General features: G+C 43.9%; 1 long non-coding RNA gene across 1 annotated transcript in view; it reads left to right on the top strand.

Moving 5' to 3' along the window:
• The window catches only part of LOC309372739, a 163772-nt gene extending 147836 nt beyond the window's left edge, over positions 1-15936 (top strand). The window contains exon 5 of the long non-coding RNA XR_014169653.1: positions 15895-15936. This is a non-coding gene — a long non-coding RNA (uncharacterized lncRNA). The remainder of the gene's footprint in view (positions 1-15894) is intronic.
• Positions 15937-21382: the final 5446 nt, after the last annotated feature.

Raw genomic sequence — 21382 nt, forward strand, 5'->3', positions numbered from 1 at the left:
GGGATCATTTTCTACTCTTCCTTCTCATTATGTTCTTTCTGTGGCATAAATGGACAGACAGGAAACTTTAGATTTTTCTGAAAGGGGGCAGGTTGGGATGTCTTTTCGTTTTCTCACAGCTCATGCCAGAAAGGGAGAGATGGGGGAGAGAGTTGTGTCCATTTAGACGTGAATCTGACTAGTCTGTACCTCCAGAAACCATTGCAAAACTGAAACACAGCGGCCTTTGGGAATTCTCACCACTCTAAATGTTGCAATGCCATCTTCCAACTGACCCTGCCCAGAAAAAACACACAAAGTGTTCAGAAATGCATCATGTTAAGGGAAATTGCTTGCAATATGTGAATAGTGGGCAAAACAACCTATTAAAATAAGAGTAAATGTGGCCCGAAATGCACAAGCATTTGCAAAAATGCAAACTGATGCAAGAATGGAGGCAAGCTGAGAAAAATGAGAAACTTAAGAAGAACTGAAAATGACAGATTCACCTATTACAAAGAGCTATGGGTGGAGTTAAAGTAATGTATTAAAAAATAACATTGGTTGTATTACGGAACTAATATTATGCATAGAGTCCATGTGGGGCTACAGTATCCATTCAGTACTATGGCTAAAAATGAACATGAGATGGGGACAAAGAGAGAGTGTTTATTCATTCAAACTCTACAGTGGACCCTCCGGATACGAACTTAATTCGTTCCGGGGGTCCGTATGTACCCCAAGAAGTCTGCAATATGAGGCACCGCTTCTGTGCAGGCATGCAGTGCAATAGAGTGCTTCTACACATGCGCAAAGCATGCAGAACACTTTTGCACATGTGCGCACGGCGAAACCTGGAAGTATAGACTTCCTGGTTTGCTGCATTCACAACCCGAAACTTACGTTACCCAAAGGTAACGTAACCCAAGGGTCCACTGTACTACACTACCCATCATCCTACTGAAAGCCACAGGATGAGTGAGCGCTCTTGTGTTCAAATCCTGCTCACTCAATTCTGTGTTCAGGGCCGCTATCTACCAGCTCCATCGGGAATGCAGGCTTGGACCCTACCTGCCCGCAGATTGTCTCGCCAGAGTGGTGCATGCTCTGGTTGTGGCACCTGCCCTGTGGAACGCCCTCCTACCAGATGTCAAAGAGAAAAACAACTACCAGACTTTTAGAAGGCATCTGAAGGCAGCCCTATTTAGCGAAGCTTTTAATGTTTAACAGACTATTGTATTTAAATATTTTGTTGGAAGCCACCCAGAGTGGCCGGGGAAACCCAGCCAGATGGGCAGGGTATAAATAATAAATTATAATAATCATCATCATCTCCCACTTGGACTACTGCAATGTGCTCTTTGTGGGGCTACTTTTGCAGGTAGCCCCACAAAAACTACAACTAAAACTAGCCCCGGAAACTACAACTAATCCAGAATGCAGCAGCTAGACTGATGACTGGGAGTTGCTGCCAAGACCATATAACACCGGTCCTAAAGGATCGACACTGGCTCCCAGTACATTTCTGAGCACAATTCAAAGTGTTAGTGCTGACCTTTAAAGCCCTAAATGACCTTGGTCTAGTATACCTGAAGGAGCGTCTTCACCCCCACCGTTCAGCCTGGACACTGAGGTCCAGCTCTGAGGGTCTTCTGGCAGTTCCCTCACTGCGAGAAGTGAGGTTACAGGGAACCAGGCAGAGGGCCTTCTCGGTAGTGGCGCCTTTACTTCAGATGTCAAGGAAATAAACAACTATCTGACTTTTAAAAGACATCTGAAAGCAGCCCTGTTAATGTTTGATGTTTTATTGTGTTTTTAATATTTTGTTTGGAGCCACCCAGAATGGCTGAGGAAACCCAGTCAGGCGGGCGGGGTATAAATAATAGGTTGTTGCCATTGTTGTTGTTATTGTTGTTGTTGTTACAGTGGACCCTCTGTGTTATGTACTGAAGTTCTCACCCTGGGCCAGCAGGGGGATACTGTAGTTATGCAAATAAGGGATAAAAAGTGACGTTCAGTGATTGGATAGTTTTAGAAAATTGTTACAGTTACGTTGTACTGGAGCTCTATAAAAGCAGGCTGACTGAGCCCTTCAGTTCAGTTCTGTTCTGGCCTGTGAATAAACAAGAGCTGTTTGAAGAATCGCTGTGTCATCTGATATGTTCACCTACAACTTAACACTCTGGATACGGATGTAATTCATTCCAGGGGTCTGCGCGCACCCCGAAAAATCTGTAACCAGAGGTGCCACTTTTTCACACGCATGCGGTGCAATAGAGCACTTCTGCGCGTGCGCGAGCAGCAAAACCTGGAAAAATCCTTCCGGGTTTGCTGCTTTCGCAACCCGAAGATTACGTATCCATAGAGGTACGTAACTCGAGGGTCCACTGTATTATTATTTCTCACAGGCATCTGGCTGGCTGCTGTGAGAACAGGATGCTGGACTAGATGGGTCATTGGCCTGATCCTACAGGCTCTTCTTACTTTCAGTAAACCATCCTGACCACTCATGATGCTGGGGATGAGCAATGGCTGTGTCTGAATCCCTTGGGCTGTTTTTTTCTCTTTTCCTTCGCCATTATGATATGACCTCTCTTTTGCTGAGTATTCCAGCCCTATTCACTTCATTACACCATGCACATTTTTCTTTCATAACTATTTACATATGTAATTACTATAGGCACTTCAGGAATTGTTTGCTAACGGCTCTGTGTAAATACTAATTATCAGTAATTAAAAAGAACCCAAAAAAACCCCCACCCAGCTATTAGAAAGACACTGATAGGGCTAAAATGCTGCTTAGCAAGCAAGTAATGTTTGTTGAGGCAAAATTAAACATCAAATAACCTCCCCTCCATATAATTACACTGTGCATCATTTGCCTGCTGTGGAAATGAAACAGCTAAAGGGAGAGACAGGTAATCTTCTTTTCTTCTTTTTCACGCACATCCGCAATGCCGCACAGTGCTACTATCTCAGAAATAAGTAAACAGCTGAAAATATTTCAAGGCCTAATGCCACACAGGCAGGAAAGTACCAGATGGTCCAAGTGTTTTTCCTCACGACACGTTAAAAATAATGTCCCATGCCATATGATGCTCTGGCAAGTTAACACTGTCAGTTATAGAAGACAATGGGGTTCTGCCTTATTTCCAACGAATGACAATACATTATTGAAAGTTGGTTTATATAGAAGTATTTATATACCGCCGTACCATAAAAAAATCAGAGTGGCGTACAGCATTATATGCATATAATAGAGCATCAAACACATTTTATAAATACAAAAAGTACAAAGCAATAATTTAAGTGACGGACTTGAAATAAATACATAACATTCATCACCTTCGTTTATTATTTGCATGCCTCCTTTCCACAGTTAAACCATGCTCAAGGCAGTTTACAGCATCAAGACGTTTATGGAATTACAAAAATACAACACAGTTTAAGTAGTCTTAAACTATGGTTACCAGATTTATTTTCAATGAATCCGGGGACCCTGTTTATTTGCTTTTGTTTTGTTTTTGAAGCTGAGTAGCAACAGGGAGTCAGTAGTGGGGATGGTGGGACAAAAGACCCTGGGCCCAAGCACACATGCATATTGTATAAAGGTGCAAAGCTCTTCTTTCGCACCCTGTGAAACATAAATGCGCAGAGCTTTTTTGCCCATGACTCCTGAGCCTTCCCCGATCTCCTTCCCCCTTCCCCCTTTGTTTTGACAGATCTTTTTTTTAAAAAAAGTAATATTTATTAAAGTTTTAAAGGTTACAAAAAGAACAAAGAGAAAGCACCAAATTAAGCAAAAACAAGACAACACATCACAATATGGAAAAAGAAAAGAAAAAAGAAGGAAAAAAGGAAAAGGAAGAAAAAACAGAAAAATAGAAACAATTAAAAAACACAACGAACCTTCCCATAACTTATCTTTCATTTCCTTGTTTCCTTGACCTCCTCACACCTCCCTTTTTTGTATTCTAGTTCGGTTAGCTATTTCAGCAAATCCTTTCCATCTTTCCCAGTTTTTGTCCTATAATTTATCTTAATATAATGTAACTTTACTTTCCCTCCTTTCACCAATTAACAGTCTATTTTTACTTAATCCTTTATAACATTTCTGCTAAAACCGCATAACTTCATTCCAACATCCTTCTAACATTCCTTAATTTTACAATATTTCTGTAAATAAACTTTAAATTTCTTCCAATCTTCTTCCACCGTGTTTTGACAGATCAGGGGAGGCTCGGGAGTCACGGGCGGGCGGCCATTGCCCAGGAGGTGCCAGCCTGGTAGCGCAGTTGGCACTGGCTGGCTTCAGGAGCTGCTCGCTGCTCACTGCTGTGGTGCAGGAAAAATGGCAGGCGCCACAGCAGTGAGTAGCTCCTGAAGCCAGCCAGAACCAACTGCACTACCAGGCTGGCTCTGGGACAGATTTGCAAATCTGGGGACATTCTGGAGATGAAATTTGTCCAGGGACAGATTTGCAAATCTGGGGACTTTCCCCGGGAACCGGGGACATATGGTAACCCTGTCTTAAACAATACATGAAAATAATCAGTTGTCCAGGGTGACAACTGATGCCTCATCTTACATCTGAGTCTATTGCTCAAAACAGAGGGAAAAACAGGTAAGGGGGAAGGAATGTCCACTGAAATAATGCACTTTTCAATGCCTCATTTAAAAAACGGGCAGTGAAGATGTAGAGCATTTCATAATCTGGGTGCCATGATGGAAACAGATCTTTCCCTCAGCTCCACAAACCATAATTCCTTCAGTCAACAAGAAGGCCTCCCAGAAGCTGAGGGAAGTTCTTGAGCAGGCTCAGGGGGAGCAGTCGTATTTCAGACACACAGAGTTGCCTGACCTTCATTCCAACTCGCCCAAGATCTGGTTTGGAAATATCATAAAAATAGAGCCCCTTGGAGACATTTGGTATTTCCAGCTTCAGAATGATCTGGGAAATACTGTGAGCTCATCCTTTCCTGTGAGATTAATACTTTTGGCCCTCCCTGAGCAGGAAAGGGAGGTTTGCAAAGAAGGAATTAAAGGAAGCTAATGATCGAGATTCCTTTGAAAAAGCAGCACTGAGACACTGTGGAAGTTCAATTTAAGTTCAAGTTGAGTTCTGAGGTCTTTTTGGCTTTGAATGTATTTCTGTGTGTGTGTGTGTGTGTGTGTGTCTCAACCCTCTGTGTCTCCAGCCCCAGCATTTCCGAGATGAAGTGAAGTGGCTGAATTATTTTTACAGGGGAAAGCAAGACAAGGTCTATCTAACATTTCAAAAAGTGGGAGAGAGAGAGAGAGGGAGAGACTTGAAGATCAGGAAACCATAATTATTGGGTAGAGCACTATAATATTAACCACCAAAATTTCCTTTTTCTCTTTCTGGCACCTTTAGCCTGGCCTGGGATGAAAGAAGCAGCACTGGAGGTCATCATCACCATTGTGCTGGACCCACTGCCCAGTCCTCATTCGCTTTCAAGCAGAATGTCTACGTCCTGACAGGTAAAAGCTGCGCTACTTCGAAGAGCCAGGTGAATGTTGGTGAGAACCTTGGGGAGATAATTCTATTCATTCATTCCTTTTTCCCTCCTGCCAAATAGCATTCAAGGCAGTTTACAAAATTCCATTAAAACATACCATATCACAAAACAGAACAGCAAGCAAAAGATAATTCTGCATAAAAATAATGGAGACTGGTAGAAATTAACTATTGGTAACATGTACGTGATGTAGAGACCAAGCTAAACGGGCAACTGTTATGGAGCAAACCAAACACTATAATACATTACATTACATTACATTACATTACATTACATTACATTACATTACATTACATTACATTACTAGTGATGTATGGAAGTGAGAGCAGGACCATAAAGAAGGCTGATTGCCGAAGAATTGATGCTTTTGAGCTATGGTGCTGGAGGAGACTCTTGAGAGTCCCATGGACTGCAAGAAGATCAAACCTATCCATTCTGAATGAAATCAGCCTTGAGTGCTCACTGGAAGGACAGATCCTGAAGCTGAGGCTCCAATACTTTGGCCACCTCATGAGATGAGAAGACTCCCTGGAAAAGACCCCGATGTTGGGAAAGATGGAGGGCACAAGGAGAAGGGAACAAGATGGTTGGACAGTGTTCTCGAAGCTACCAGCATGAGTTTGACCAAACTGTGGGAGGCAGTAGAAGACAGGAGAGCCTGGCGTGCTCTGGTCCATGGGGTCACGAAGAGTCGGACACGACTAAACGACTAAACAACAACATTACATTACATTACATTACATTACATTACATTACATTACATTACATTACACCACCAAAGTTAACTATCAAAAATCCAATTGAACAGAAGGGGTTTTGCCTGAGAATGTGCCAAATGGATAACATTGAAGATGCCAGGCAGATATCCTTTATGAGAGTTTCATGGTCCTTTTTAAAGGAAAGGCCCTCTCTTCAGTAGCCATCTAAACCCACCTAAGCAAGGGCATCTCAAGGGAGACCTCCAGGTTCATACAGGAAAAAATATGAATAATGCTTAGAGTCCAACAATGACTGCTCTCTCTACAATTAACCCTGCACCATTGGGTCCCTGCTCCATAAAGGTTAGATCAGTCCAGATCACTTATTTTCTTAAAAGAAGGAATACGACACACCTTTGCCCCCCCAGAGGTCCAGCTGTCTTGTGAGAAGCTCAAGACATATTTGTGCCCTCACAAACACATGCTTTAAAATCTGAGAAGAGACATGATTTGTTCTCAATTATAAATGCAAAGGCACTTAACATTTCTTATGACTGGGGAGGATGTCCCTTCTCCAACATCCTTGCCTGTTACAGCAAATTGATTTTTCATGTACTGTGCTGTACAAATGTACTTTTGCTGACGTACTTTGTCCCATAGTGCTGAATGGGAGCCATTGAGATATAGATTCGTTCATTTATGTTCATGGTCACACTATACTGTGACAAATAGAGAAACCAGAAATAGGCTTTAGTTTTATCTATATATATGGTGTATCTGTTTAGCATTGGCTCATGTGTGAAGATTTGCACTTTTCCCAGCAAATGTTCATGACGTTGATGGAGCTGTGTTAACACATGGTTTCAGATTCTTATCTCTAAGAATATAAAGAAGTTGCGTATCTCGTCCTCAATTATAGATGCAAAATGCATCCTACTTTCTTTCACAGATGGAAAACATTTCCACAAATAAAGATGGGGGAATCAATGAGTTTCAGTTTCCATCTAAAGGCAATTTGCGTTTTCCTCCAAAAGAAATTGTGAACCAAAACACAGCAATCCTGCAAAATTCACACTGCTCCAAATTTGGAAAGTGTGTAAATGCAGTGTGTACAAGTATGTCTTTATTAGGGCAAAGGGTGCATTAAAAAACACATACAAAAATGACATACAAAATTGCATTATATTCGGGAAAATAGCTTGCAGAAATGTGTGTATTAGACAAATACATTCAAAAACGTGTATATTTGGGGAAAATGTACTTAAATGCTGAAGTTTTTTCATGAGGATATTAATATTTATTATTTATTTATTTATTTCTACCCTGCCCATCTGGCTAGGTTTCCCCAGCCACTCTGGGCAGCTTCCAACAGAAGGTTAAAAATACATTAAAACATCAGTAATTAAAAACTTCCCTAAAATATATCTTCTGTTGTGGAGAATTGAGGTTAAGAATGAGAAACCGAAATTGACAGATAGGTTCATCTCTCACCAAGACATATTTCGCAGAATATAATCAAACCAAGACCTCCTTTTTCCCACCGCCTCCTCCTGCTTTTATGGTTTTTCAATTCTGGGCATTATTAATGTTTTAAACTTGGCATTTTGTACAGAATGTAAACAGATGAGGTACCACTAAGTCGTTAACTTAAATGGGATGGGGTTTCTTTTGTAAAATAAATGTTTATGAGCAAAGTGTAGAAATATAATCTCCTGCTGGAATGATATTTTTTTTTTAAAAAAAAAACAACCTATTATATATATCTGGCAAGGCACTTGATACATCAATGGCCATGTCAGTTTCCAGTGCCAACCTTGTTAGAAAAGTTAACAGCTCTTAGCTCCATGCTGCTCTATGTGTGCTACTAAAAAGTTTCCCAAATAATGATGTAGCAAATGGAAATAGGCAGCAGCACGGACAATTAAAAGATGTCAATGGAATTAGTGGCCATGTGATAACTTTCTAGCATACAACATGAGCACAGATGCTGCTTTTTATAGAGGCTTCCCACCCCCATTGCATGGGAGGAACATCAAGAGGAACAAATGAGATTTGAGCTTTATTATCCTTTTATAGCATTGCATTGCAGATAGGAACTAATTCAAAACAAAATCCTCTCAACACCTTTGGCAACTTTAAAATGCTGAGGGAATCTTACCTTCTTGCTATGGGGATGATCTTTCTCTATAGTCATGAGTAGGCAAGGAGAACATCCACCCACTGCGAAACTGGAAGAGACTGCTGTGAATTTAAACCAGGAATTCTAAAGCATCGTCACTGCAGGTTTAGATGTGGAAACAGAGCTGTTCTGAATTTTCCTGAGGTTTTAATTTGAGTGTTGGAAGTTGGATAAGGAAGTACCTTTTACTGACCTTTCCATGACCTACCTAAAGTGTAGGGTCATCTTCGAAAGTCCTTCTCTGGGTGCCTCTGCTATATGAGATGTAATGGGAGAGGGCTAGTTCTGTGTCCAGTTCTGGGCACCACAGTTCAAGAAGGACACTGACAAACTGGAACGTGTCCAGAGGAGGACAACCAAAATGGTCAAAGGCCTGGAAACGATGCCTTATGAGGAACGGCTAAGGGAGCTGGGCATGTTTAGCCTGGAGAAGGGGAGGTTAAGGGGTGATATGATAGCCATGTTCAAATATATAAAAGGATGTCACATAGAGGAGGGAGAAAGGTTGTTTTCTGCTGCTCCAGAGAAGCAGACACGGAGCAATGGTTCCAAACTACAAGAAAGAAGATTCCACCTAAGCATTAGGAAGAACTTCCTGACAGTAGGAGCTGTTCGACAGTGGAATTTGCTGCCAAGGAGTGTGGTGGAGTCTCCTTCATGGGAGGTCTTTAAGCAGAGGCTTGACAACCATATGTCAGGAGTGCTCTGATGGCGTTTCCTGCTTGGCAGGGGGTTGGACTCGATGGTCCTTGTGGTCTCTTTCAACTCTATGATTCTATGATTCTATGATTCTTCTTCTTCCTCCTCCTCCTCCTCCTCCTCTTCCTCCTCTTCTTCTTCTTTTAAGGAGAGGCCCTTTTCAGTGGTGGCGCCCCAGTTATGGAAGGTCCCCTTCAGCGATGTTTACAGATAAAGCACAAGCACATGAACAAACAGGGAAACACATGGCACAAACCCAACAGAGATTTAAGGATTTCATGATTCACTTACTTCTTAAATTCAAGCTGACCTCTGCCCTACATCTAGAATTTTGAGGCAGTTGTTTGGTTTTAATTTGAATTATTTTATGGACGCACACCCCACATTCTAGACAGTTTGCCAATGTCTGTATCGATCCCAATTAAAACCTAAAGACAGAAAGTCTGCAATGAAACATGATACCTGAAGGTCTGTCCCATAGGGCAGGGCAAAGTCCTGCTCTCTGCTGCCCGCTAAGTGCTGAATTAGATCCTAAGGCAGGAAGGTAGATTTAGGAGAAACTCCTAAACTCTAAGAGCGGTTCAGCAAAGCCACTTCCGCCCTTCGAAGGAGGTGGAGTTGCAGGCTTCACAGTCCCACCATGCACGCAGCGGCTGGAGCCCAGCCCTGCGCAATTGGGGGATTCCCAGCCACGTCATCCCCTAGCCAGCCAAGTGGCTGTCTCTGGGGGCATGGCCTGCCCTACTTAAGGCAGGATGAAGCCGGGGATTTCAGTCTTCCCCCGCCTGCTGGTTGTTCCTGCTTTTCCGAGCCTCTCGCCCTATAAGGTTTTCGTTCCTTGACCTTGCTATGGACCTTGGTTGGTCACCATTGAGGGCCTGGTAGGACTTTTTCCACTTGGCAAATTGGCACCAGCCACTTGGTTTTCGCCTACCTCGTAGCAAATCATCACAACTTTCTTGGTATTGTCGGTTAGGCACTGGTATTGTTCTGTAGTTGGAAGAGGGGAGGAAGCACCATCACCTGCCCTGCATATTGAAGGGTAGTCCGATAAAGGATTACGGGGGGGCGTGGCCTTGTCCGAAGCCTATGGAGGTGAGGGCCTAAGGCACGCCCCCAAGCGGTGACCCTGGGGGAGTTCCTAGTTGATGTGCATCAGCAGGACTCCCCTTACTGGTAGTTAACCCCTCCCGGACTTCAAGCGGATGGGCTGAAGTTGGATATGGTTGGTTAGGATCAATACCTAAGCCAATACTGCTCATTACCTGTTACCAATAAAGTTGTGGCCTTATTTAGCCCATTAACCTTAATATTTGTGTCATGTGTCTTTATTTCCACTGGGGGAAGGCGGGAACTCGCCACACAATGGAACTAATAGGGTGTGGTGGACTATGCCTTCCTGGAGGGGCTCAGGCAGATATTAGACTGCCATCTCTTGGAGAGCCAGTATGGTGTAATGGTTAGAGTGTTGGACTAGAACCTTGGAGACCAGGGTTCAAATCCCCACTCAGCCACAAAGCTCACTGGGTGACCTTGGGCCAGTTGTTGTATCTCAGCCTAGCCTACCTCACAAGAGTATTGTGAGGGTGAAATGAGGAGGGGGAGAGTTATATACACCACTTTGAGAGGAGAAATAAGAAGGTGACATGGGAGGGGTGAGTACAGAGACTGGAGAAAGTGGGTACTTCCCCTTCATAGGATGGGATGAGATGGGCCTGACTTGATATGGGATTCAGCCCCAAATAGTGCACAGCCCTAGTATTTAGTGCCCCAGGTGGGGGGGGTGGAGATTGTTTTTATTTGCATTCCAAGGCCAGCTGAGTTTTTCTTCTATCTGCTGTCTTTGTTGTACAAAGTGACTGGGGCTTTGCATGGAGGGATATGAATGCCTCTGCGCTTCTAAGTGATAATGACAAGGATGTCATTTTCAAAAGGTTCCGTATTTGATTATTAACAGGATGTATTTGATTTCTGTTTTCTACATCGCTTGGAGATTCTCTTGCATTGCCTGTGATTGCTGTTTTGCATGCTGCTTTGATATTGTTTTGAATGTAAAGCAACGAAGGCGATAGATAGAGGAAGGAAGGAAGGAAGGAAGGAAGGAAGGAAGGAAGGAAGGAAGGAAGGAAGGAAGGAAGGAAGGGTTTTTAAAGGGTTGTATCCAACTCTGTGCAAATGGAATACCCTATCTGACTTAATTGTTTTACAGAGTAGTGCAGTGTGTGCTTTTTTAGATGGCAATGGGTATTCCCATATTCTTATTATGTATTTAAGAACTTTGGTGTTTCATGGCATTTCTGTTGTGTTTTATCATGTTCTTCTTTTTGCTCTTAGCTGCTGTGCGAGCTCTATGTGGTGGAAAGGCAGGACACCAATTTAGGAAACCAACGAAAGATAAATTGCTTTTGCTGACAATGGAGAGCCAATACTTCTGCATTTGGGGTGGAGGAGAGCAAATGTTCAGAGTGGGGCTCTGGATGCCTGCCCCAAAGTCCTGCCTCGATGGCGCCGCTGAAAGACACAGAAAGAGAGAGAGAGAGAGTGAGTGAGTGAGAGAGAGGGAGACAGAGATGAGAAAAGCAAACAGACCAGTCACATTTGTTTCTTCAAAGGAAAGCAGACATCGCCAAGACAATAGCTTTTTGTCATCTGTTTTCCACATTGGTCTTATGATAGCTGGAATTAAATCCTGCACTTGCCATTGATCCAATGTGCCAGGAGTCTTCCCTGGCAATTTGCTGGCTTTCTTGATCTCCATTCTCTGCCTGAACCAATTTCCTGACTCCCGCAGGGTCCCCAGTGCTATCTCAGCCTCCGAGTCTCCCTCAGTCTAATTAAATCTTCTGTTCTCTCTTTCCAAGTCACTTTCTCCCCTGCAAAGCTATCTCTCTCCCCACCTCCCTATTTCCCTGCTCTTTGTTTCACTCTCCCAGAGATGGTTCGAGTAGATGATCTGCTCTTCTATCCACCTTGTAAGCTCTGCCCCTAACATCCCCAAGCATGGCAGCCTGGCCTATTCAGTCTAAGACTGTCCCATCTTGAGCTGGGGCAGTTTGCAAGGGATTTATAATTGTGCCCACTTGCGCACAAGAGGAATTCTCTACACAGCTGGGGACCCCTATAAGGAAGAGTCCCCAATCACTTAGAGGGTTCCACTAACATTCAAAGAAATGTAGGTAAAAGTCCCAGGCGGACCATTTAGGGCTGAAAGTGCATGGGAGAAAATGTGCACAGGTAGAGCCGGCTCTACAATAAGCCTGACTGAGGCAGGCACTTCAGGGGCAGATTTGGGAGGGGAGCAGATCAGAGTCCTTGCTCCCCTCTTTCCTCCTGTCCTGACTGGCTCCCTGATGTAGGAGGCACACGGTGTGACACAGAGCCCAGAAGGAACAGGGACCGAGGGAAGGGACCGGGCGGTGGGGACAAGAGGAGACAGAGGTGGAAGAGCTGTAAAACAGGGCAGAGAGTCACTGGGAAGGATCAGGCTGCAAATCCCTTTGAACTCAATCAGACTTACTTCTGAGTCGCTGTTGAGATGTTTGGGCATGGGAGCCCAATGGCCGATCAGTGTCATGGTGTGGAACAGGAGCTATTGTAAGGTATTTTTTTTGTTTTGTATGCCACCTTGATATTTTATGTGAGTGGGTGATATATAAATACCTTCATAAAAAAAATTAACAGAAAATGCTATGAAGAAGAAGAAGAAGAAGAAGAAGAAGAAGAAGAAGAAGAAGAAGAAGAAGAAGAAGAAGAAACTTTTTCTTGGGAGAAAAGAAATGACAAACCTAGACAGCATCTTAAAAAAGCAGAGACATCACCTTGCCAACATGGTAGTTGATGTTACAGTAAAATTAAGGGTTCATTCTTGTGCATGCAGAAACTGTTCCCTTGGTTCCCTGTTTAGGATTGCTCGTCTCCTCGCATCTGGGTGCTCTCTGTTGACTCGCCTCCTAAATGGGACGCGAGCTTCTGAGGGTTCCCTTTTCCGACGCTGCCAGACAGTGTTGGTTCTGGGTCACCTCCAGAGCCTTTTTTGGAGTCATGTAGCCTCCGTGTTGCCCCCTAAAATTTTCTCTAACAGCTGCTGAGCGCAGAGAACCCGCGGAGCACACCCACAACGGAAGGCGGAAAAACCGGAAGTCAATCTCAGATTCAATTAAGGGTTCGTTCTTGTGCATGAAGAAACTTTTTTCTGCAAGCGATTGCCAATGAAATCGCAAGATAATCAGAAAATATTTGAAGATGCAATCCTCTGCCATGGGGAAGCAGGCATGGCAATAACACTTCTCCTTTCTCCTCCTGCTCCTCAGAATTCACCTACAGTGGTACCTCAGGTTACATACGCTTCAGGTTACATATGCTTCAGGTTACAGACTCTGCTAACCCAGAAATAGTGCTTCAGGTTAAAAACTTCGCTTCAGGATGAGAACAGAAATCGGGCTCCGGGGGCACGGCAGCAGCAGGAGGCCCCATTAGCTAAAGTGGTGCTTCAGGTTAAGAACAGTTTCAGGTTAAGTACGGACCTCCAGAACGAATTAAGTACTTAACCTGAGGTACCACTGTACTGCTTTCATGCTCAATTTATATTTGCCAGCAGAGTTAGCCTGGGACTGAGCACCCCACCTTGTTTCCATAACTCTAGAACTGGCACAGTTTGGTTTCTGAAAAATCTGATCTACGCATACATTGACTTTTACCCACCCTGTCTCTCTCCACACACACACACACCCCAACCCAGTAACATCAAACTGGATTTTGCTTTGGCAGATAGAATGCTGACTTTGGAATCAGCCGAGGGAACAGACTGCTTTTAAAAGGTTCTGCTGGAGACAGGCATTTTCCAGGAGCCTCGTTAACAGCTGGCGATGTGGAGGACCTTGTTTGGTGTCATGAGATGCATTAGCAGCTACAGCAGGGATACTTCAGTTGCAGGATGAGCGACATAGCAGCTTGAGCATTATTCATCAGCTGCCGTGCCGCTGACCGGCTTTGGCGGAGTGGCAGACTAAACGAGGAGGCTGGGGACCCCAACAAATGCCTGTTTGTCTTGCCTTCAGAATGTGTATTCCTGGACTTCCGGGCTGTATTGCCAAAGGCCAGATTTGAGTTGAAGGCGAGGCTCCATCCATGGTTCGTGAAGGCAGCCTAATAAACACCAGGTGAATCTGTCATAAGAAGAGTCTGCTGGAACAGGCCAAAAGCCCATCTTGTCCAGCAACCTGTTCTTGTTAAGTTGCGGGTGAACATATCAGACGACACAGCAATTCTTCAAACAGCTCTTGTTTATTCAGAGGCCAGAACAGAACTGAACTGAAGGGTTCAGTTAGCCTGCTTATATAGAGCTCCAGTACAATGTTACTGTAACAACTTTCTAAAACTATCCAATCACTGAACATCACTTTTGATCCCTTATTTGCATAACTATCTACAGTATCCCCCTGCTGGCCCAGGGTGAGAACTTCAGTACGTAACAGTTCTCATAGTGGTGCCTGTGAGGAAACTTGCAAGATTGTTATTTATCATTTTATTAATTACCTGCCCTTCACCAGGGCTGGTTGCAATATTAAAACACAGCATTGAATAGTTTAAAACAACTTACAATCAGTGCTCTTTTTCTAGAAGAAGAGGTGCCGGAGCTCACCACGAACTTCTACCTTGTTCTTTTAGAATGGCAATGGTGTTGGCAAATCAAGTTGATGGACTATTCCGAAATGGCAAAATTAACTGGGAAGCTTAGGAACCAAGAAGACAAGAAATCCAAAATAATGGGAAGTGTTTATTATGTACATACAAAATCATTGTAAACAGGTCAAAACAGGATTGTAAATGCACTTGTAGTGTAACAGAAAGTATAGATAATTTGGGAATATGAAAAATTGGAGAAGTATTGATATGCATTTGAAAATAGAATTAATAGGACCCATGGATGGGATGGGGGGAAGTCAAGAGTTTCAGAGTAATCTCGATATGTGGATTTTTTATGACATTTGGATGTAACTTTATTTTCTCTCTCTTTTGTTCTGAGCCCGGTTTTGGCTGGGGAGGGCGGGGTATAAATACTTATTATCATTATTTCTTTATTTTTGAAAATCAAATAAAAAGCATAAAAAATAGAATGGCAATGGCACCCACCTGAAAGGTGCTGGAGCTGAGATCTGGCTGGAAAAAAGACCTGCTTACAATCATAAAAAGTAAAGTGAGTCCTAAAATTATGAACCTCAAGTGTCAATTGTCAGGATAAAGAGGTGCATCTTCAGCAACCTCCTGAAGGTGTATGATTATGGTTCTAGGCACACCTCTCTGGGGAGGGAGTTCCACAGCTTAGGGTCTGCCACAGAGAAGGCCCTCCCTCTTCTGGGATACCATTCTCCAAGCTGCCTGAGGAAATCTCAAGAGGGCCTCCTCTGCCAATCTTAGCGCCCAAGAGGGTCTGAATGGAAGGAGGTGGTCTTTCAGATATATGGGGTCTGAGGGTTTGAGCTCCACACTGGGCAAAAGATTCCTGCATTGCAGGGGTTTGGACTAGATGACCCTTGTGTTCCCTTCCAACTCTACAATCTGATGAGTCAATGATTCAAGCACAAGAGCATTCTTCCCTCTGGTGGTTTCCAGCAACAGGTATTCATTACTGCCTCTTACCACAGAGGTAGAGCAAAGCCATTGTGGTTTGTAGCCATTGGCTGTCATTGTTTTGGGTTTCTCTCTATTCCTCATTTTCCAGTCTTTAATTCATTTCTGCATATTAGTCTGTTTTTTGTATATAGAGAACCTGTTGTACCTCGTGTTACATACGCTTCAGGTTACATATGCTTCAGGTTACAGACTCCACTAACCCAGAAATAATAGCTTGGGTTAAGAACTTTGCTTCAGGATGAGAACAGAAATCATGCTCCGGCGGCGTGGCAGCAGCAGGAGGCCCCATTAGCTAAAGTGGTGCTTCAGGTTAAGAACAGTTTCAGGTTAAGAACGGACCTCCGAAACAAAGTAACCCGAGGTACCACTGTATATGTGGAATTTCCACACAAAATTATATGCACCTGTCTTATTCTGAAAGCCAAATCTTTGACCAAGAAAAGGAAGTGTCCTAGCAACACGTCTACCATGTTATGGGAGAAGCAATATTACTGCATGCCAGAGTGATTGCATGTTCCTTTGATTCTAAGGAAGACTGGAGGCAGTTATCTTCCTTAACCTTTTATTATGCAACAAAAGATGAGCAATTACGTTCGGCGCAATAACCTGTATACATGGTTTTAATTGACCTTGCATTGCCTTAAAAACTAACAAGTGAAGCAAAGGAAAGTTTGCCAGCTCCCTGTAGAAATTATCCATGCATGCTTATTCAATTTCTGAACATTAGTAAAGCCTCGATTCCTAAGCTTATGAGGGAGATCAAGGCTCATCCTTCTCCAAAGGATCTCATCAAAGTAACACATTTCGCTTTATTTCTGTTTGAAAGAAAGACATTGTTGCAGAAGGACAAAGAAGCCACAATTGTGGAGGACTTATATGGGGGAGAGAGAAAGAGAGAGCTAAGACAAGTGTATAATTCTCGTTTCACTTCTGTCTTACCTTTCTAACCTTCTGTTCCTCCAAGGTTCTTCTCCAATCTTCTCCCAATAACCCTGTGAAGTAGGTTCGATTGGGAGAAAGTAACTGGCTCAAGCCCATCAAGTGAGCTTCATAGCTGAGTGGGGATTTGAAACTCCCCAACCCTAGCTTTTGCCTTCAAGATGTTTTAGAGTCCAACTCCCTTCAGTCCCTGCCAGGATGGCCAATGCTCAAGGATGAGGGAAGAAGCTGTGTCCAACAACATCTGGGGCTTCCAGGTTGGGGAAGACTGCTCTAACCACTACACTATATGCTGATCCTCTGGACTATTCTGCCCAGAGAATTCTCAAGCATCCTCTGTGGACAGATTCTTCCACAAAGCCCACAACAGAGGAAACTGTCCTCCTGCAACCTCAGTGTCACTTGCTTTTGGTGCATTCCATGTAATTTAACATGGGGGATCCAAATTGGGCACAGTAACTTGGAGATACAACAGGCTCCAATAGATCAGTGTTTCCCAACCTTGGACCTCCAGATGTTTTTGGCCTACAACTCCCATCATCCCTAGCTAGCAAGACCAGTGGTCAGGGATGATGGGAATTGTAGTTCAAAAACAGCTGGAGGCCCAAGGTTGGGAAACACTGCAATAGATGCACTTTCTGGAAACTGCTAGAGACTTCTTAGTTTTGACGGGCTGAATAAATGAGTCTTCACAGATAAGTGTCCACTTGTGAGCGTAGTAGGGTTCATCCACACTTATATTTTGCCCCACCCTATCTAGGCACAGGTCCATGCTTTCAGTGGCATAGTGTTGGGGGCCCACAGGGGTGGTTGCCTCGGGTGCAAAATTCCAACACCCAGTGCTACCTCAATACAGCTGTGTGCTTCCATCGATGGGCTCTGTTGAAAACGGCTTCTCCGTACAGACCAGGAAGTGACCTCTCCAAACAACTCTTCTTTTCTTATCTCTGCAGCTGCAATCTCCTGGGTGGCATGGATGCTGTTAGGCAGTTGAATGTGCATGCATATTCTGTTTCACTCCCTCCCTGGGTATTGGCAATCCATGCTACACCACTGTGTGCTTTAAAGTGCCACGTCCAAAAACTTTTGTTTTCTTTTGCCCTGGCACTTCCCCCTTGGAAACCCACTCTTTAATGCTAAATCAGAACAGGCCTGGATAGCTCAGTTGGTTAGAGCCTGGTGCTGGTAATGCCAAGGCTGCAGGTTCAATCCCCATATGGGACAGCTGCATATTCCTGCTTGCAGGGTGTTGGACTAGACCAGCGGTTCTCAACTTGTGGGTCCCCAGATGTTGTTAGACTACAACTCCCATCATCCCTGAGCTCTGGCCTTGCTGGCTAGGGGTGATGGGAGTTGTAGTCCAACAACATCTGGGGACCCGCAGTAACAGCGGCAAGAATATTAATGGCCCAAAAATGGAAACAAGAGGAACTACCGACTTTGAATGAGTGGAGAATGAAACTTATGGATTACGCAGAACTGGATAAAATGACTGGAAAAATTAGATACCAGAAAGATCACAAATTCATCGAGGACTGGGGAAAGTTTATGGATTATCTGAAAACTATATGTGATGAACAGACAACGCTTGTGGGTTTTAAGGAGGTTTTGTGATAGTACAAGGTATATTGTAAAAAAGAAACAGAGATGGGAGGATAATATTAACTGGCAATATTATATATAGAAAATGCGTGAAGATAGGAAAAATGGATGATTGATGGAGGTGCTGGTGGAAGTTCAAAAAACTGGAAATTTGTAAACATGGTTGTATGGACTTATTTGTAATGGAAAAATTTAATAAAAATTTATATTAAAAAAAGAGAGAGAGAAAGGCTGGGCTAGACAATTCTCAGGATCCCTTCCAACTCTCCAATTCTATGAATGACAGACCAAGTTTTCAATGGATTTCTCCCCCCCTCCCAGTGGTAAAGAGTGAGTTATCATGGGGAAAATACTAGGGCAAAAACTCTGCTTGGACACTGTGCTTTGAAATGGACCTGTGCCTAGCAAAACAGCACAGAAATAAGCCTTGATGAGCCCTGAGTCATGCTATGTATCTATTGTTTTAAAAACCATTTCAACTATCTTATGTGTAAATCCCCTCGAGACTGTGGTTGAGAATGCGATTAATAAAGCAAAGATAATAATAATGTACGAATAGCTGTCGACTGGCTTATTCTATGTGAATTTGCCAAACCCCTTTCAGAGCTACTGGCAGCCCTTGCAACTCCACTGAAGTTCTGCTAATAGTTGCAGTTCTGCAAGATAACCAACATCTCATTTTCAACCAGATAACTTACTGGATAGATAAGATACGTTTTATTATTATTATTATTTCAGCTTCAGCCTGTTGTTGCTTGAAAAATGGGTCAGGCTAAAACATTAAAAAACAAAAACAAAACCAGAGCTGCGATCTGTTTGCATACCTGCTTGTTAGCATAAAGCCACTCAGGTTTCTGAGCTTGGCTCATTCCAGATGCCAAGGAAACTGAATCCTCCCCTTCCTTCTTTCTCCAAAGGAGGAGTCGCTTGCCTGCAGCAACTCCTGTTCCTCCTGTGCTCCTTGTTTGAACGAGTGGCCTTTCAAGTCCTAGGGTGGGCAATTCCTTTTTCAGGCTTCGTAACAAAGCCGCCTGGGGCTACACTTAACTTTTTTATGAGTTGCCAGCCCCAGCTTCAGGTCTTCAGAAGCAGGCAGGCTTGGCTCGGTTCAAACCAGCCACAAACATTCCTAGGAGGAGTTAATTGGGGCGATCCAACCATTGCTCTCCACAGCGAACTGAAACACACGCGCTGAGGGAGTTTGTGGGCATCTCTTCTCCCTGCTTTCTTCACAGCTGCCAGCCTGACATGAAAGAGATCCAGTCTGCGTCCCCCACCCCCCAAAAAAATCTCTTTCAAGTACCCAGACGTCTTCAAGTTTCCCAGCCCCCAGCAAGACGCATTGTAGCAGCTTGCCCCAGATTTCCCAGCCCATCTGCGGCGCTCTAAAAGATTTGCAAGGGCCTATTTTGGTACAATAATAATAAAAAAACAGACGTCTCTGTACACAATGCCTCTCCCTCCTGGAGAGGAAATAAACTAAGTTGAAATGAGAGAGTGCTGAGCTATATTTCCAGCATTCCTGACTGTCCCCAGTCTGAGGAACAGGTAGATGCACTGGATACTCTTGTATTTATCATAGGAACATAGGAAACTGTGATATACATTGCTATATGTAGCTCAGTATTGTCCTACACTGGCTCTCTGGCATTTCGGACACAAGCCCTTCCTGAGGATGGTAGGGATTGATGCAGTGGCAGACTTTTGGCTCTCAAATTTCAGTGGTGCCCCGTGCAACGCTAAAATTTGGCGCCCCCTGAAATGTAGGTGGGTTCCCACAAGGAAATACACAGTGAAAACAGCAAGAACCTTTATTGAACTAATAGAACTGGACAACAGGGGCAAAGCAACTGCTTATATACATTTCTGAAGGCCTGGACCACTCCCACTGCCAGGTCCGTATAGTTAAAGCTATGGTTTTCCCAGTAGTGATGTATGGAAGTGAGAGCTGGACGATAAAGAAGGCTGATCGCCGAAAAATTGATGCTTTTGAATTATGGTGCTGGAGGAGACTCTTGAGAGTCCCATGGACTGCAAGAAGATCAAACCTTTCCATTCTGAAGGAAATCAGCCCTGAGTGCTCACTGGAAGGGCAGATCCTGAAGCTGAGGCACCAAGACTTTGGCCACCTCATGAGAAGAGAATACTCCCTGGAAAAGACCCTGATGTTGGGAAAGATGGAGGGCACAAGGAGAAGGGGACGACAGAGGACGAGATGGTTGGACAGTGTTCTCGAAGCTACCAGCTTGACCAAACTGCAGGAGGCAGTGGAAGACAGGAGTGCCTGGCATGCTCTGGTCCATGGGGTCAAAAGAGTTGGACATGACTAAACGACTAAACAACAACACTGCCAATGTGATTGGCTGTCTAAACTTCTAAGCTGCAAATCATAACTCAGAGTTTAAGGGCCAATGGCAGTGGCCCAAATCCTGAAGTGTTCTGTGATTGGATATCATGTATCGAATCAGGACACAGGGGCTCAGAAGCCTTAGTCCAGACTCAAGCTTAGGGAAGCACAGACCACTGAATACATAACACCCCCTGCCTCTCAAGCTCCATTCTACAGCATTGTTGTGGAGCCCCCTGAAGCGTGGCACCTGGTGTGGTCGCAGCAGTCATGTTACCTAAAATCCCCGCTGCTTGGACCTGGAACCTTCTGGAACCTGCTTGGACCTGGAACCTTTGGCATGCAGAAGCTATGTGGCCCTTCTCCAAATTTGTCAGCCATGTATGAAGGCACACCAGAGCCTTGGTGAACCTGATTTTTGTTTGTTTGCCTAGTAAAAAGAGAGAGGAGATCATATATGTGGCAGGTTGCAGTTCAAAGCTGGTGGGGCGTGATGTGTCAGGATGGAGGAGGAATTTGTTGGTCTGCTTTTTGCAGCAGAGCAACACGGTCAGATGCTCCCAGACTTGCTTGTGCATCAGAACACAACTCCCAGCCAGATGGTGCCTTTCTCTAGAGTTTGCGACACATTTTCGGTACACAAAAAGTGCATACAAAGACACGGGTATGTTATGCAAAAGGTTTGTGCAAAATCATTTACAGGTGAATGCATGCCAAAGCAGTGAAAATGGTGGCTTTTGGGGGAGGGAAAGGGAAGTGTGTATTT

The sequence above is a fragment of the Podarcis melisellensis genome (genome assembly GCF_964234715.1).
Source record: "Podarcis melisellensis genome assembly, chromosome: 1".
Lineage (NCBI taxonomy): Eukaryota > Metazoa > Chordata > Lepidosauria > Squamata > Lacertidae > Podarcis > Podarcis melisellensis.